Source organism: Emydura macquarii, unplaced genomic scaffold (assembly GCF_026122565.2).
Source record: "Emydura macquarii macquarii isolate MOO-44397 ecotype Brisbane River unplaced genomic scaffold, CSIRO-AGI_Emac_v2 contig_2863, whole genome shotgun sequence".
NCBI lineage: Eukaryota > Metazoa > Chordata > Testudines > Chelidae > Emydura > Emydura macquarii.
The window spans coordinates 3,076,793-3,092,618 of record NW_027133000.1 but is presented as its reverse complement, the minus strand read 5'-3'; positions in this window follow the sequence as shown (position 1 = coordinate 3,092,618).

The window sequence follows — 15,826 nt, the reverse complement described above, 5'->3', positions numbered from 1 at the left end:
CACCTCCTCGTGAGCTTCAACTAACCCTAGCTCTCCAGCTGAGGCTCTCTCTCTCAGTTCAGTCCCCTTCCAGGGGTGTATCAGAGTCCACAAAATGCTGACCCTCTTTGGGGTCTTCAACCCCTTCCCTGGGCTTAGTTGAACTCTCTTTCTTCAGGGTTTGGGCAACACTGCCTGTGGTCGGTTGTGGGGAAGCCAAGTCTGCCCGCTACTCTGGGTCCCAACCCAGGGACCCTACAAATAGCAGCCACCTATTGTGTCCCTTTTAACTCCGCAGCTACTGTTTCCTGGGCCACTTCCTCACAGCCCCTTCATCCTTATCTTCAGCCTTAGCTCAGGGTTGAAGTCTTGCTTGACTCCTTGCAGTCAGCCTGGAGCACCTTCCTTGATTCCCTGCTCCCTGCCAGCAGCTGCTCTGTCCAGTCCTGCAGCCACCCAGGAACACTGTCCTTGCACCTCTGACTCCAGCGAGCAACTGACTCTGCTCTATCCAGGAGCTCCTTTTATATGAGCCTGATGGATTCTGACTGGCTGCTTCCCACAGCCATTCTAGGCAATCTGGAGGACTCATCTCTACTGCACTTTTCCTGGGACAGAGTGTGGTAAGACCATGAGGCCTCCAGCAAGGAGCCTCAAAGAGCCTGATACACCCCATCACATCATGTTGTCTCCAATGTTTCTACTCTTTCATATTCCATAAATATTTCTCAATGTATCCATTTTTGAAGTCCTGCAGCTATCAAATTTTCCCTCCTCTGCCAAACCAGGAGAAACTTTTAAAAAATGAATCTCTAGTGAATTTTCAAAACCTGGCTTTTGAAATTAACATGGTATTTAACAACAACAAACAGCTGGACTTATTCGTTAATAAATGGAGGCATTGTTTTTCTTTTGAAAAACACTGCACTGATATGAAAAGAGTTCATCTCCCATTCATTTCAGCTATAAAACAATTGACTTTCAAATGTTACTGAGGAGAAAAAAAAGAGCCTTATGGTTAAGGTTCAGGACTGGGAGGTTCTAAGCATGGCACTGCCACACACTCTGTGCTACCGTGCATATGTCAGGTCTTAACTCTGTGTCTTTGTTTTCTCAATTGTAATACATAGCTTATGATACATACCCTATCATATGAGGGCTTTAAGGAATAAATATAAAGTTTATAAAGCATTAGGAGATCATTGGAAGGGTTTATATAAGAACAAAATATATTATTTTGATGGGTTGTAACATGTACTTAATATGGAGAGAAAGGTAAATGTAGTTTTGTTTTAATTTAACTTGTTTGTGTTCACCTTGTGGAGAGATGGTGGTGCAGGATCTGTACAGTAATGTACCAGAATGAACCAGTTGGATAAAGGAAGAGACAGTTGGAACTTTTTATCGCATATACCTACATAACTTTTAGAATGTTGTTCTCTGTGTACTGCACCTTTCAGTGTTGCCAATTCTCATAATTCTATCATGAGTCTTGTGATATTTGGTGTTTTTCTTAAATCCCCAGATCCTGGAGTCATTTGATTATGTGAGAATCTCTGCTATGACTAAAGTAAATATCTAGCTCTCCTGGTGGGAGAGAAGGGGTTAAAAAGGTGATTCTCAAACACCGGAAGGAAAATATAGCTAGTTAAATCCAAAGATGACTGCAAAGAGTTACAAAGGGATCTCACAAAACTGGGTGATTGAGCAACAAAATGGCAAATTAAATTCAATATTGATAAATGCAAAGTAATGCACATTGGAAAACATAATCCCAACTGTACATAAAAAATAATGAGGTCTAAATTAGCTGTTACCACTCAAGTAAGAGATCTTGGAGACATTGTTGATAGTTCTCTGAAAACATCTGCTCAATGTGCAGCAACAGTCCAAAAAGCTAACAGAATGTTAGAAACCACTGGGAAAGGGATAGATAATAAGACAGAAAATATTACAATGTCACTATATAAATCCATGGTATGCCCACACTTTGTATACTGTGTGTAGTTCTGATCGCCCATCTCAAAAAAATGTATTAGAATTGGAAAAGGTATTCAGAAGGGCAATAAAAATGATTAGGGATATGGAACAGCTTCCTTATGATGAGAAATTAAGAAGACTGGGACTGTTCAGCTTAGAAAAGAGATGTCTAGAGGGGATATGACAGAGGTCTATAAAATCATAAACCATATGCAGAAAAAGAATAAGAAAGTGTTATTTCCCCCTTTATATAACAGAAGAACTAAGGGTCACTGTGAAATTATAGGCACCAGGTTTGAAACAAACATAAGGAAATATTTCTTCACACAATACACAGTCAGTCTGTGGAACTTGTTCCAGGGGATGTTGTGAAGGCCAAAAGTATATCTGGGTTCAAAAGAATTAGATACGTTCATGGAGGACAGGTCCATCAATGGCTATTAGCCAAGATGGTCAGGGATGCATCCCCATACTCCTGAGTGTCCATAAACCTCTGACTGCCAGAAGCTGGGACTGGACAACAGGGGATGGATCACTCGATAAGTTGCTTAATTCTGTTCATTCCCTGTGAAGCATCTGGCACTGGCCACTGTCAAAAGACAGAACACTGGGCTAGATGGACCACTGATCTGACCTAGGATGGCCATTCCTAGTTTTTATTAAATAAAAAGAAACCAAGTTGTATTTGTTTTAATCTCATGATTTTTAAGCCAATCTCGTGCTTGTGAACATTTGAAATTAGCTGTGGTGGGACTCTTCATTTCTACAAAGGCGGCTGCAAACTTACACTCAGCTCACAGGCAGTCCTATGCACATTTGTATGGGGGCTTTCCTTTTATTCTATCCTGGTTTGCTGTTTTCCTTTACTCTAGAATAAAGATCATGCTGCCTGAAAGTATGTGTATGCTTTTCATGTACAGTAAAATGGTCTATGAAGCTTATCCCAAATCTGAAGTGAACTCTTTTTGTGAATAAAAAATGCTCAGAAGTATTATTATTTTCCACTTTCATTTACCTCTGCATTTCCTCATTCCAACCAGCACCAGGAACCCGCATGCTACTAATTAAGACAAATCCAGTCCCAGAAAGATTCTACTAGTTTGGGACAGAGTTCAGCTAAGCATCCGATCTTTTGCATACTCTCCTGCTCTTGTCCTTTGATGGTTTTTTGAAGATATAAACTGAATGATAGACGGTATCTCCCATAAAAATCAGAATTTACTACTTGAGTCTGAGATCCCACCAAGCCAGCCTGTGCAAAAATGTAATCTTTCTTGGCTTCTAAGATGCACCTGGTGCTGCTTCCTTAAGCAAGCATTCTGCACAAGAAAAAACTAATGAGGACAGAATATGAGACAGAGATAGATCTTTACAGCAGAGGGGAATTTTACAAACATTCTGGGGAATAAAACTAAGTCAGAGGCATTATAACTCTGTCAATAATGCATTATACTTGAAAGGGTCTGGGTATATATACATCACTTAGCGAGTTACATTCTCCCTTTTAAAGGGAGTTACTGTATGTAAAACCCTTACCTGATTTGATGGGCCAGTGCTTTCAAACTAGTCAGCACCTGCTCTGAGACTTGATATACTCCTGATCTGTTTCAAGTGCAGCCAAAGGATCAAGACTTAATTAGTGGTGAAATATCTCTTATACTGATCAGTTCAATACCGATTCCCTGAGGGACATAGATTTGTCTCTATTTAGAATCCCCACCCCATCCTCACGTGCTTGTTAGGCAGTTTGTGGGTTTTTTGTCATTTGGCAGACACTCCTCTGCTGCGTGTGCTGTGCTAGAACCCTCCTCATGGCAGAGGAAAACAGAAGGCCTGTTGTAGCAGCTTAATTTTATCTAATGCTTGGCTCTGCCAAACCAAACAGGGCCAAGTGACCTGCCTTTCATGGTTCTCTTCAAACAGACACCCTTGTTTCTTATTTGTTGGTTGATTGAATTGTAAAGGAAATTAATTCTTTTTTTTTTTTTTTTTTTGGTCCCCACCAGGATAAGTCACTCAGGTTTAATACTTAATTTACAAGACTGTCTTTGGGCGGCAGCAGCAGCAGTAGACATAACCGTTGCTCAGGAAAAGAACCTTGCTCCCACCAGAAGCTTAAATTATAATGACATATTTTTGCAGTTATTAAAACAGGGATTTTCACCAAAGTCTAATGGAATTAGGTATCCCATTCCCACTGCAATTCAAAGCCCCTTGTGAGGCTTCATTTGTTAATCTTTATTAAATGTTTTGCGATCTCAGGCAGAAGATGCTATAGAAGTGTAAAGTATTATCATCAGGGAGGAAAACCAATAGGAATTAAGCACAGAAGAAACTCCACACTTCCACTGAATTATACCCAATCTCAGTAAAAACAAAGGACAAACCCAATACACTCTAGAATAGCCAGGCCCTGACCTCTCATTCACTTCTGGTGGTAGCATATTTTGTCATTTAAACAGAACAAAGTGAGGTAACCTAGCTATTCCTTTAATTTTTGCAAGTCTCTATAAACGTCGGTCTAAATATCCAGAGGCCTAACACGGAAAAAGAACTAAGAACATAGTTTAAGTAGTATAGTGGCAGTCGAAGCTAATTCCTCAGTCTCTGCTGGAATTCCTGATAGAATAGTTTTGGGAGGTGGGACTTCAAACAGTTTGGCTTGGCATCATTCTCACTCAGACAACCTATTGATGGCAGTGTTTCAGGAAGAGATCTATGCTTATTATCAGGTCCATAGATGAGAACTGGAAAATCTAGACTGAATGCTGGCCTTCACTTTAAGGTGAGTATTTCGGAGGGGTGGAGGGAGAAATGATAAAAGCAGGCCACTTTCTGCCTAAGAGAAATGACTCATAAGTAAATTAAAATGCCACTGAGGTCTCATATATAATTTGGAAAAGTATCTTGTTTAGAAACAATGTTGCTTATATGGCATATCTGTAGCATTTCTCTCCCCCTTGTTCTTTGTTATTTTTAAGGACATTTACTTGATTTCCATGTGTTAAGAGTTCATCTGCTTCTCCCGTGGCTGTTGTCATAAACTCATATGTAACAACATCATAATCACTTCCACAGTATCCAGTTATTGTGCTTGTGTTGTTGCTCCAATGGAGGCAGTTTAGAGGGAAGTAATGGGGAAAGAGAGCGAATGAACAGACTACAATGTATAGCATATATGGTTTTGTATCCCTGCCCATACTCATTAATAGCCATTGATGGACCAATCCTCCATTGGCTTATCTAGGTTGGTTTTTTTTAACCCTGTTATAGTCTTGGCCTTCACAACATCCTCTGGCAAGGAGTTCCACAGGGTAACTGTGCATTGTGTGAAGAAATACTTCTTTTTGTCCATTTTAAACCTGCTGCCTATTAATTTCATTTGGTGACCTCTAATTCTTGTGTTATGAGAAAGAGTAAATAATGCTTCCCTATTTACTTTCTTCACACCAGTCATGATTATATAGACCTCTGTCATATCCCCACTCAGATCTGCATTTAGTATTCAAGATGTGAATGTGCCATGGATTTATATGTGCATGACTTCCATGTAGAGGACTGGAAACTTCATGAGGCAGGAGGCTTACAGATTCTCTGTCTCTATACTGCTTCCCTGTCTCCATGGCAGCATGCTGCATTTGCAAATATTCCCCTCTTGGCCACTGTCCCCACAACAACCTCAAAGAGGGTCTGCGGGGAGAGTCTTGGGAAAGTGGGTGCAAAGAAGGAACTCTCCTAAATTAAAGCTGCCTTACTCATCATTTCCTTAGGAGGAGATTCCCCACCAGCTTGGATGGGGAGACGTTGTCACCGAGATGGACAGTAAGCCTGGTACTGCCTCATCCTTACATACAATGCTGGGTTCAACAAAACGCTATAGAGGGGCTTTTGCAGGGTGTAGGGAAGAAATGGAGGATGTAGCAAAGCTAACTTTCCCCCTTCTGTGGTCACTGTGCACCCAGCTCTTCTGGGATGTGGCTCTTAGAGAAGAAAGCAGAGTAACTATTAGCATGTAGAAAAAAGTAGGATAGAGCAGTGGGGGAGTAATAATGATGATAATAACAACACTTTATCTTATCTTATATCTTATCTAGTGCTTTTCACCCAAGGAGAATAAGAAAGCTAGAAGAAGAGGCAAAAAGAGTTAAAAGTTTGAATCAAAGAAATTAGAGGTGGAAAAGACCTTCTAAATCATCTGTTTAATCCCCTATTTATGTAGACTGTTCTTTCCATAATTCAAATGATTTTTCGAATCTTTTGGGTGTCCAGGCATATGTAAGGAATCACTCTAATTGGTATCATCACTGAGAAGTGCTTCCTGATTTTTTACTTAATTTTAAAAAGTTTTCTTCAATTCCATCCTACCACTGCTACCTATAATGTCTTGTAAATCTGCGTGAGTGTGACCTCAGATGTAGACAGCATGGACAGGAAACGGTCGGGGGGGGGGGGGGGGAAGAATTGCATCCTGCCACTCATCACTGGTCTTCTGTATTCATTTTACTTACACAATTTTTTAAAAAATGGGGTCTGATTTAGAAAAATGAAGAGCACTCTCAGCACCACTTAAGTCCAAGGACTATGGGTGCTCAGCACTATAGAAGTTCAGATTCAAAAAGTCAAGATTTTTACTTCCTGGGTTTAATTTTACCTTCTCAGGCATCTGAATTAATGGGAGGTCAATGTGGCTAATGAGCCCTCATCCTTGTGGTCATGGTTGGTGTCCCTAATAAGTTAAGACTTTTGTTAGCCAGTCAGAGATCTGGCTTTTCTGTAAACCTGATCAATATGTTTGAAAGCTAGCAGCTTAGTAGAGCTTTGTGTTGCATTATCAAACCCTTATGTTTTAGGGGTTTGTGTCTGAACGTAGCTTTAAAAGAAAAAATTCTTGCTTGAATCTTGTCATGTGAAGTCTCAGCCTGCAAGGAATTTTCTTTAATTAAATTGGCTGTTTTAAACTATTATGTATGCAGACCACTTCGAAGGAGAGAGAGCTGCTTGGCAATTGCCTTCCTTCCCAGCCTCCCATTCTTTGCTTCTCATTGTTAATATGCTGCGATCTGCAACCCAACAGGGAGACAGAGACCAGAGATTTAGAAACATTGGGTTCAGCCTTCAGGCTATGGAAGTCAATGAGGATTTTGCCTTGATTTCAGTGTGGCCAGGATGTCACCCATTCTATTTTTAAAAATTGACGTTTCTTCACTTTTTCAAGGGTCCTCCCTATTTTTGTCTCCACTTTAACCTCCTTCCTATATCCTCCCATCTGCTCCTGATCAAAGAATCCCCCCTAGAGTCATTGATGATTCTCATTTAAGGCTCAATCTTGCAAATTGTTGAGCCCCCGACCTCCCATTTATTTCCACATCCCATTGTCATTTAGATGCCTATCATTAGACACCCAAATTTAAACATGATGCTGTAATCCATAACATGGCCTGATTGTTTCTGATATCATGTTAATTCCATGATGCCTTTCTAGTCTCTTTTAAAAGCCCCCGAGCTTAACCTACAGAGGTATTGGAAGCATCCACAAATGAAGCCTGTTTTAGGAATTATGGGAATGAATGATGGGCACCTTGCACGCCCACCGGAAAACATTCTTATTCGTGCTACATTTGAGATCTTCTAGAAAATGAGAGACTATATTCCAGACAGTAATTCAATGTTGGTGTCTTTCCCTATGACCATGAGGTTGATATTTTCCCACTGTTCTTGCACAAAAAGCATCAAAGGGTTACTTAACATTTAAAATAATAAAATAACTGGCCCTTCACAGCCACTCCATGCACCCAAAATTCTCACTGACTACATGTCCCAGATAGGACACAAAGGAAGTAGGGTTGGTAAATATGGCTCTATTTATTATTAATACCCTTGCATGTCACAGAAGAGGATAGGCTGCATCCAACACTTGTGGATTCTGGTATGTCTTTATGGATGTACTGCATACATCCATAATATATTTGGGTAACAGTAGGTAAGATTTGAAATTTTACTGCACATCCAGCTGTTGCAATACATCTCACCCATGGATCAAGTTTGTTTGTTTATTACTTGTATTATGGGAGCAGTGGGAGGTCCCAGCCACTATGGGGGTCCCATTGTGCTAAGTGCTGTACATGCTCATTGTAAGAGGCAATCCTTGTCCTGAAGAATTTAGAGTTGTTGGTCAATTGTATAGTCACTGGACAACACTTTGGTTCATTTAAAAAAATATACTCAAGAGACCAAATAACCATTGTCAGTCAGGTTTATGAATAAGGTACAGGAAAAAGGTTCTGTACAATACTAGTCTCGGAGGAGCTGTCCCATGCAGAGATGTTTCATTCATTTTATGCAGAAGGTGTGCTCCCCAAGTTACACATTGCAGCTGATATTATTTATATAATGATTTTACAAGTTACACATCTCTTTCCACATCACCAAAATCCATCTCATCAGTTTGTCCCATTTCCCTAACTTGTTCTGTTCCTGCCTTATCTTTGTTTTGGATACTAGCATTCCAGGTACTGGTCCATGAAGGTACTTTCCTAGCTTGTACTATGACATAGAAACAATGTAACTTGATTTTGACAAGTTTCCTATCTGCTTATGCTAAATGATTTCTTCTGAAAATGCAAGGAGTTATGGGATACTTAGCATACGTGAAAAGGATTATGGTATAGACCAGTTTAGGCTATATTACTCTAACAATATTTGTGCTTAATGTTATTGGCACTTAATAAGTACTAATATATAGATATGGAGCAGATAACAGAAGTTATTAATATGATATGATATGACAGCCAGTATATATTAGTCAACACAGTCTACTAAATTATTTTAATACAATTTCTCACCAGACGTACGTGGAACAAAACAGGATTAAATTAACCTATGTATGTGTACCTTACTGATATTTGCAAACAGTCAGCACAAAGCTAGCCTGTTTCTTTACACCTATTTGGTGTAATGACATGTCTCTTTAAGGCTACTGTAGCTGGCACAGATGGAGCTGGTATGCCATGCACTAAAACCCAGTAAACTTGAAAAAGCTAATGAGCCTTTGGCGTTACCAAAGAGACTTTTGAAAACTTTTGTCAGGTCTGCAAGCCACTTTGCTCCTACCACAGTTCATCGTAACCAATGTTTATTCACCATTTAGGCCTATTCAGCAGCAGAACTAAAACAGAGAAGCAGTAAATCCCACTACAATCCCCCTCACTCCCCCCATTATATAACTCACTTTGTTATAACAGAATAAGGGGTTCAGCTCTGCTGGACCAAATCAGGTTGGTCTGTGTGAAGTATCACATTTTAGATTCAAATCCCTGCTAAACCCTCTGCTTATGCTCGTGGTTAACATTATTTTTATATCTGTCTTTAGAGATGACAGAAACAAGCAGCTCGCACATAGTAGTGACAGCAGCAGCAGCAGCAGCTTTTAAAGGCAGACTCCATAGATTAAAGGGAGATACACTGAACACTGAAATCCCACCACCCCAGGGTCTACTGATTAGATTGGGAGAAAAGCTGAATGACAAACATGTTTCCAATCTGCCTAGACCATGCAGTGAAATGGAGCAATCTGGCTGGAAAAGGGATTTAGACTTTTGTTGTGCATGAAGAGGGGAAAAAGCTGATTTAAATCCATCAACAATGCTTTTCCTCTTGGTGATCTTGGAGATAAGAAACGAGAGTCTGGACACAGTTCAATCCTACTTCTCCCCATCCTCCTCATGTGCCCCACTCAAAGACAAAAGAAAAAATGGCCACACTAGCAGAAATAGAGCAAATGACACTGTCTATAATCATTCATACCATTCATATGAAACATGTTGTGCAATATATGGAGTTTGAGGGATGTGTTTGCTTTAACACTTTTTAAAATGATAGTGAATTATTCTTCCAAACCACTTAGAGAACCATACAACCCTTTAATACATCAAAAGCATTGCCTTTATTTGTATGACACCATCGGTGTGCATGGAGTTTTATAGACTGGTAAGGAGACAAGGTCCTTGCCCCAAATCGCTTGCAGGCTATTAGATAGACAAATTAGATAGACATCTCAGCAAAGAATGACAACTGACCACAATAGGTGGAGGTGAGGTATGCAAAGAGAAGAGACATCAAAAGATAAAGAGAAAATGAATGTTGATTCTGGGAGAAGGTTATTTTTACGGCTGTCAATTAATCTCAGTTAACTCAAGTGATTAACACAAAACAAATTAACTAGATTTTTTAAAATAGTCATGAATAATCACAGTATTAATTACAATATTAAACAATAATAGAATGCCCATTAAAATGTATTATAAAGATTTTGGATGTTTTTCGACATTTTCAAATATATTGATTTCAATACCAAAACACAGAGTATAAAATGTATAGTGCTAACTTTATATTATTATTGTCATTACAAATATTTGCACTGTAAAATAGAAACAAAAGAAACAGTATTTTTCAATTTACTTCATACAAGAACTGTAGTGCAATCTCTTTATCGTGAAAGTGCAACTTACAAATGTAGAATTATTATTCTTTACATAACTGCACCCAAAAACAAAACAATGTAAAACTTTAAAGCCTACAAGTCCACTCAGTCCTACCTCTTGTTCAGCCAATCGCTAAGACAAACAAGTTTGTTTACATTTATGTGAGATAATGCTGCCCGCTTCTTATTTACAATGTCACCTAAAAGTGAGAACAGACGGTCATATGGTGCTGCTGTAGCCAGCATTGCAAGATATTTATGTGCCAGATATGCTAACCATTCGTATGTCCTTTTATGCTTTGACCACCATAAGAGAGGACATGCTTCCATGCTAAATTTAAATTAGTATTCTCTTATTTTTTAACGGTGCAATTAAAACTATGATTAATTGTGAATTTTTTTAATTTCATGATTAATTGTGATTTTTAAAAATCATTTGATAGCCGTAATTATTTTACAAGAGAAGTAGATTGTGTGATTTGTTTGATTCTGTGTATGTAACATGTACCATATGCATTTCACTGTAAATGTCATGAACAGCAAGCCATTAAAAAATATATATTTGCCTATTGTAATGAGGACTAAAGCATGTAGTTACAACCCATCTTATAAGACCTCTGCCAGACGTATGGAAAAAGCTAGAATTTTTTTTCCATCCTAAAGAGATGAAAAGGTTAAAAAGAATACTTTAGACATTTGGATGGCTGTAGGCAAATCTGCTCTTTGCTTACCATCATATGCACTCATTTCAAAAAAATTATGTGGAAGGTCAATCCCTTTCAGAATGCAAAGAGGCTCACTTTCTTGTGGCAGAATGGTGGATGATCCGCTGTCATGGGTGTGAAGAATACCAACAAAATGGTTGCCAGAGAATAACAGCAGCAGCAGCCGCTGCCGCTTCTGTTACTCCGTGGATGCCCCTTACTAAGGGCATTAGTGCAGGGCTTTCTCATTCACAATTATTAAAACAGTCTCCAGCAATGTCTTATTGCTACCATATTTGGGAAGCAGCATTCAGATGCAGATTGCCTTAAATCCCATCAACCCATTCAACCGTTTGTGCATGAGTGTGTCTGCCTGTGTGTTTATATGTATTTATACATATATACAGTTCTCCCCACATGCACACACACACACACTCTACTCCATCATTAAAAAATAAAGCTAAAATTGTCAGAGGAGAATGTTTATTTTCCAGGCTACTTTGTCAGTTGCTCGTGTACGTGTCTTATAAATATTTCATACCAAATATTTAACATTATTCCTTCCCCAATCGGATCAGCTTTGAAATGCTCCTCAAAGTGAATTCTCCCTTAACAATGGCTTGACGCAAAAGCCTTTTTTCCTCTCTTAAGAAGAAGAGGCTGCACATGGTCTGCTGCCATAGCAGCGTGAATAGTTCTTATTTAATGGAAAATAAAAGATACTTTACATAATTCAGTGGGGGGATGGAAAGCCGAGCACATGTGTACCTTGTGCTTCAAACATGGAGGGACATCGTACCCTGACCTCTCCTCCTCTGCTCCCATGATTAATACCCAGCCTGCATTAGAACTGTAATGGGAAGTGACAAGTTTATGTAAATGATCCACACAAGGATTTTGCTCTTGTAAAACAGAGCTGTTACTGTGGGCTTTCTAATTATTTCATGCCTTGTGGTTCTGTGATGGGGCAAAGATGACTATACTTGAAAAGTATATTGTGATTGACAGGTCACTGTCCCCCTGGAACTCATTAAGGCCTGTGCTTTGTAAGTGGGGGGGAAGAGGGAGAAATACCTACCGGGCAAAATCAAAAAATATGTCAGTGCCAGTGGTTCTTTCGATTCACTTGTTGGGATTTTTGTGTTGGTGGAAAAATCGGTGCATATCTGAAAAAATCACTGCCTGCTTTTCTACAAATGGACCAATAATCCTCTGCCTTTGCTGCTTTTGTTTTTTAAACCTATATGTTTAAGAACAATATACCTGTCAGGAATATACCAACCCTTAGGTTTCAAGTCTGTTGGATGCAAATTATTTTTTTCATAGTAAAATATTCGCTGGAGGAAGACAGAGTGAGAGAGACTATAGCATCTGTCATTGGTGAACAGCTAGTATGTGATTTATGCAAGTGCTTCCCTATATGTAAGTACGGCTGTCCTACTACCACTGGGTGACCTGTTTGTGAGCTGGACGTCCAGAAAAATCCATTAAGGAAGAAAGGAAAGCAAAATGGCAATTTGCTAAGTGAAAGCAGATCCTCTGCCTTTTGAAACACATCACACTCCAAAAAAGAGTAAGGGGAAAAGTCCATTCAGTCTACTGCATTAATACATCCTATTGTAGAGCTGAATTCTAATGTTGGTTTTAGATGTAACACAGTTTAGCATAAAATCAATCCAGTGTTAATTCTATAGTGGTTGAATCATACGAACTCAGAATTCCTTCAACTTTTTCTACCTTCATGGTTTGTGACTGAGGTAAGCTCTCCAGAAAGGCTTATGGACTGACAGATGGTCCACAGCTGAATTCTCCTGTCAGTAGACATTGCCATTGTGGGCACTGCAGGCTGTCTTGAATTTTGCACATTAACAGTGAACATTTTGTGGCTTTCCAGACAATACTTGGCTAGGAGGTGCTATTTAATCTGTGACCCGTACAGATATCCATTTGTTTATGTTTGGTTGAGGCAAGATTCCAGGTGGGGTAATTCATGATTTATTTATCATGCTAAGGCATGGGCTGGAGTTGAAATTACAGTTAACACCTGTGATACCTAATAGTCCTGTGGGGAACTGAATAACCTAGTTCATCAGTAACCTATGCAAAAAAGTCTGGGTCATGGGTGTTAAATACTGGAACTAATTACCAAAATTGATTTTCCCATATTTGGACCAAAAGCTGTGTGTCTTTGACCTTTAGTATCATTGCCACAGCATGAAGAAAGTAAACTAGAAAGAGAGAAGTAATAAAAGCAATTAAAAGAAAAAAAAAGTGTCCCCCAGAGCCAATTGTTCCTTGGAGTAGAAATAAATTAATAGTGGTTTCACCCCAGGTGAGTTAAGGTGAGTTTTCAAAATCACTGAATATTGGCCTAATCTGACTTCTATTTAAGTTACATGAGGTATCATATAAGTGTAAATAAGGTGCAACTGAGTATGTATTCCTAATGCATATTTTAGATGAGTCAGATTTATTGGAAATGATTGAACACACTTGGCTTTCACATTCCAGAGTGAGTTTGCAATACAGCAGTTACAAAACACATCATTTTATTGTAAACTGAGCAAATATGTCTCTCACTGATTTCCAGGTCAATGAACATGGGACCCTCCAACACTATTTTTCAGAGTAGAGCCTCCCTTTAACCACTTTGCAGCAGGACAATCCATCCCCATTGAGCAGACTTTGTGCTGCTATTGACTTTGTTTGTCAGTAAAGCTGGGTGGGAAACAGTTCCACCAAATACTTTCAAGACTTTGAATTTCCCTTCGCCTCCCATCTTGAATCAGGACAAAAGCCAAAATCTTGAAAGTTTAGCAAGTCAAAAAATATTCACTTTGGATCAATCAAAACATTTTGGTTCCACTTTCACATTTTTTCAATTTTTTTTTTTTTTTAGCCTAAGTAATTTTGAATTAGAAAAACAGGATTTGTTTTTTAAAATGTCCAAATGAAACATTTCAACAAATTTCAAAACTTTTCCCCCCCCCCAACGTTTTTGAAGCTGGGAGATTTGTTGACACTGATCCTGAAACAATTTCCATTTTGACAAATCGGCATTTTTTTAATGAAAAACTGTCAAAAAATGCCCCACCAGCTTTATTCATCAGCAGTCATTGCCATTTACTATCATTAGGCTACATCAGTTTCCTAGGGTATGTTCCCATAAAGTGTCTGTTAAGCATGTCCCGATTAAGCAGACTATACCAAACTTTTTGAAAATCATTATTCAGTAATCTACACATCCTGCAGGAACACCTGTTGAAGTCTGTATCTTTACTTGTATGTAGGTGTAAGCTTTGTCAATGCTAAAATGTTGAAGTCAATGTTCCAGTTGCAACAATAACTCTTACCATCCTCTGCTCCCCATGTAGACCCTACTAGTGTGCACTGATGTAGTCCTGCTTCAAACAGGACCATGTAAATGGATGCACACTAAGGAACCTTTACTGCATGCCAACAGAGTCCTCACGAGTGAATTAGAGCACAACATAAATCAAACCGCTGTAGTGTGGACTCCCAGGCCATACAGGCAAGTCCAAATATTCATGGAAAGCTCTCAGGATGGATATTTACTACCAGTAACATCTGCAGTTAACCCTGTCTATGTGTATCTTTACTCCCTTTCACACTCGATTGCTCTCTCACCTTAACCCTATCCCCCTTTAAAACATGCAGTTATTGGGCAGCAAATGATTTTTCTTTCTCAACATGACAAGGCCGGTATTAATTTGTCCCAACATTAGTCTGTTGCTTTCCTTTTCATCTTTATTACATATCTATATCTTTCTCAGAGGTCTTGTTTACATAAAACAGTGGACTTGGATGCAGTTGTGCTGAATGAGTTTCAGTGTAACCACTACAGAGCAAACACTCTTTCTAATTATGAATCATCTGACTGTGTTAAAAGAAAGAAATCTTCAGCAAATGATGCCAGGAAGCTTCTTTCCAAACTTTTTATTACTATAAAGAGCAGTCATAAATTGTGAGTTGGGGCTATATGTTGCTCTGGCTGCAAGCAGAAACAGTAGTGGGATAAAACCCTGACTGTGCTCATATTTCACATTTTAGGATCATTGGCTCCTTCATGAACCTAAAAGTCTTTGCTGAGGATGATATAATGAAGTAGGCCAAATTCTGGTCCCAGTCACACCCATGCAAACCCACTGAAGTTGACGAGTTATACAGACAGATTTTGGGCCTTAGTGTTTTATTAATTATTATTATTATTATTATAGATATCAAACTCTCAGAGGTTAGACCCAAATTCTGACCTTGGATTTATGTATTTAGTTTCTATGAAAGTCTATGGAAAATCTGTGGATATATCAAAGTGCCGAATTTAGCCCAATATCTCAAACTTTATCCAGTTCAGTTATAAATGACTCATGGGCAAGCCCTTATTAGTGAGTGAAACAAGGAAGCTTCCTCGGCTTCAATATAAAAGGCTTGATGGTCATTTTGGCTGGATAGTCATTTTGAAGATGCTGTGGGTGATGCAACTTTCTCCTTTGTTGCTTCACCCACCCACTTTCTTCTATTGTGAAAAAACAAGACTCAAGCAACATACGTGAAGAATAATCTTACCCTTCACTCACGGTCTTCATTCCGTCTGTAACAGACTTACAATACCCTGAACAAATCTTATGGAATTAAGATAAAAATTATTGAACTGAGTTAAACC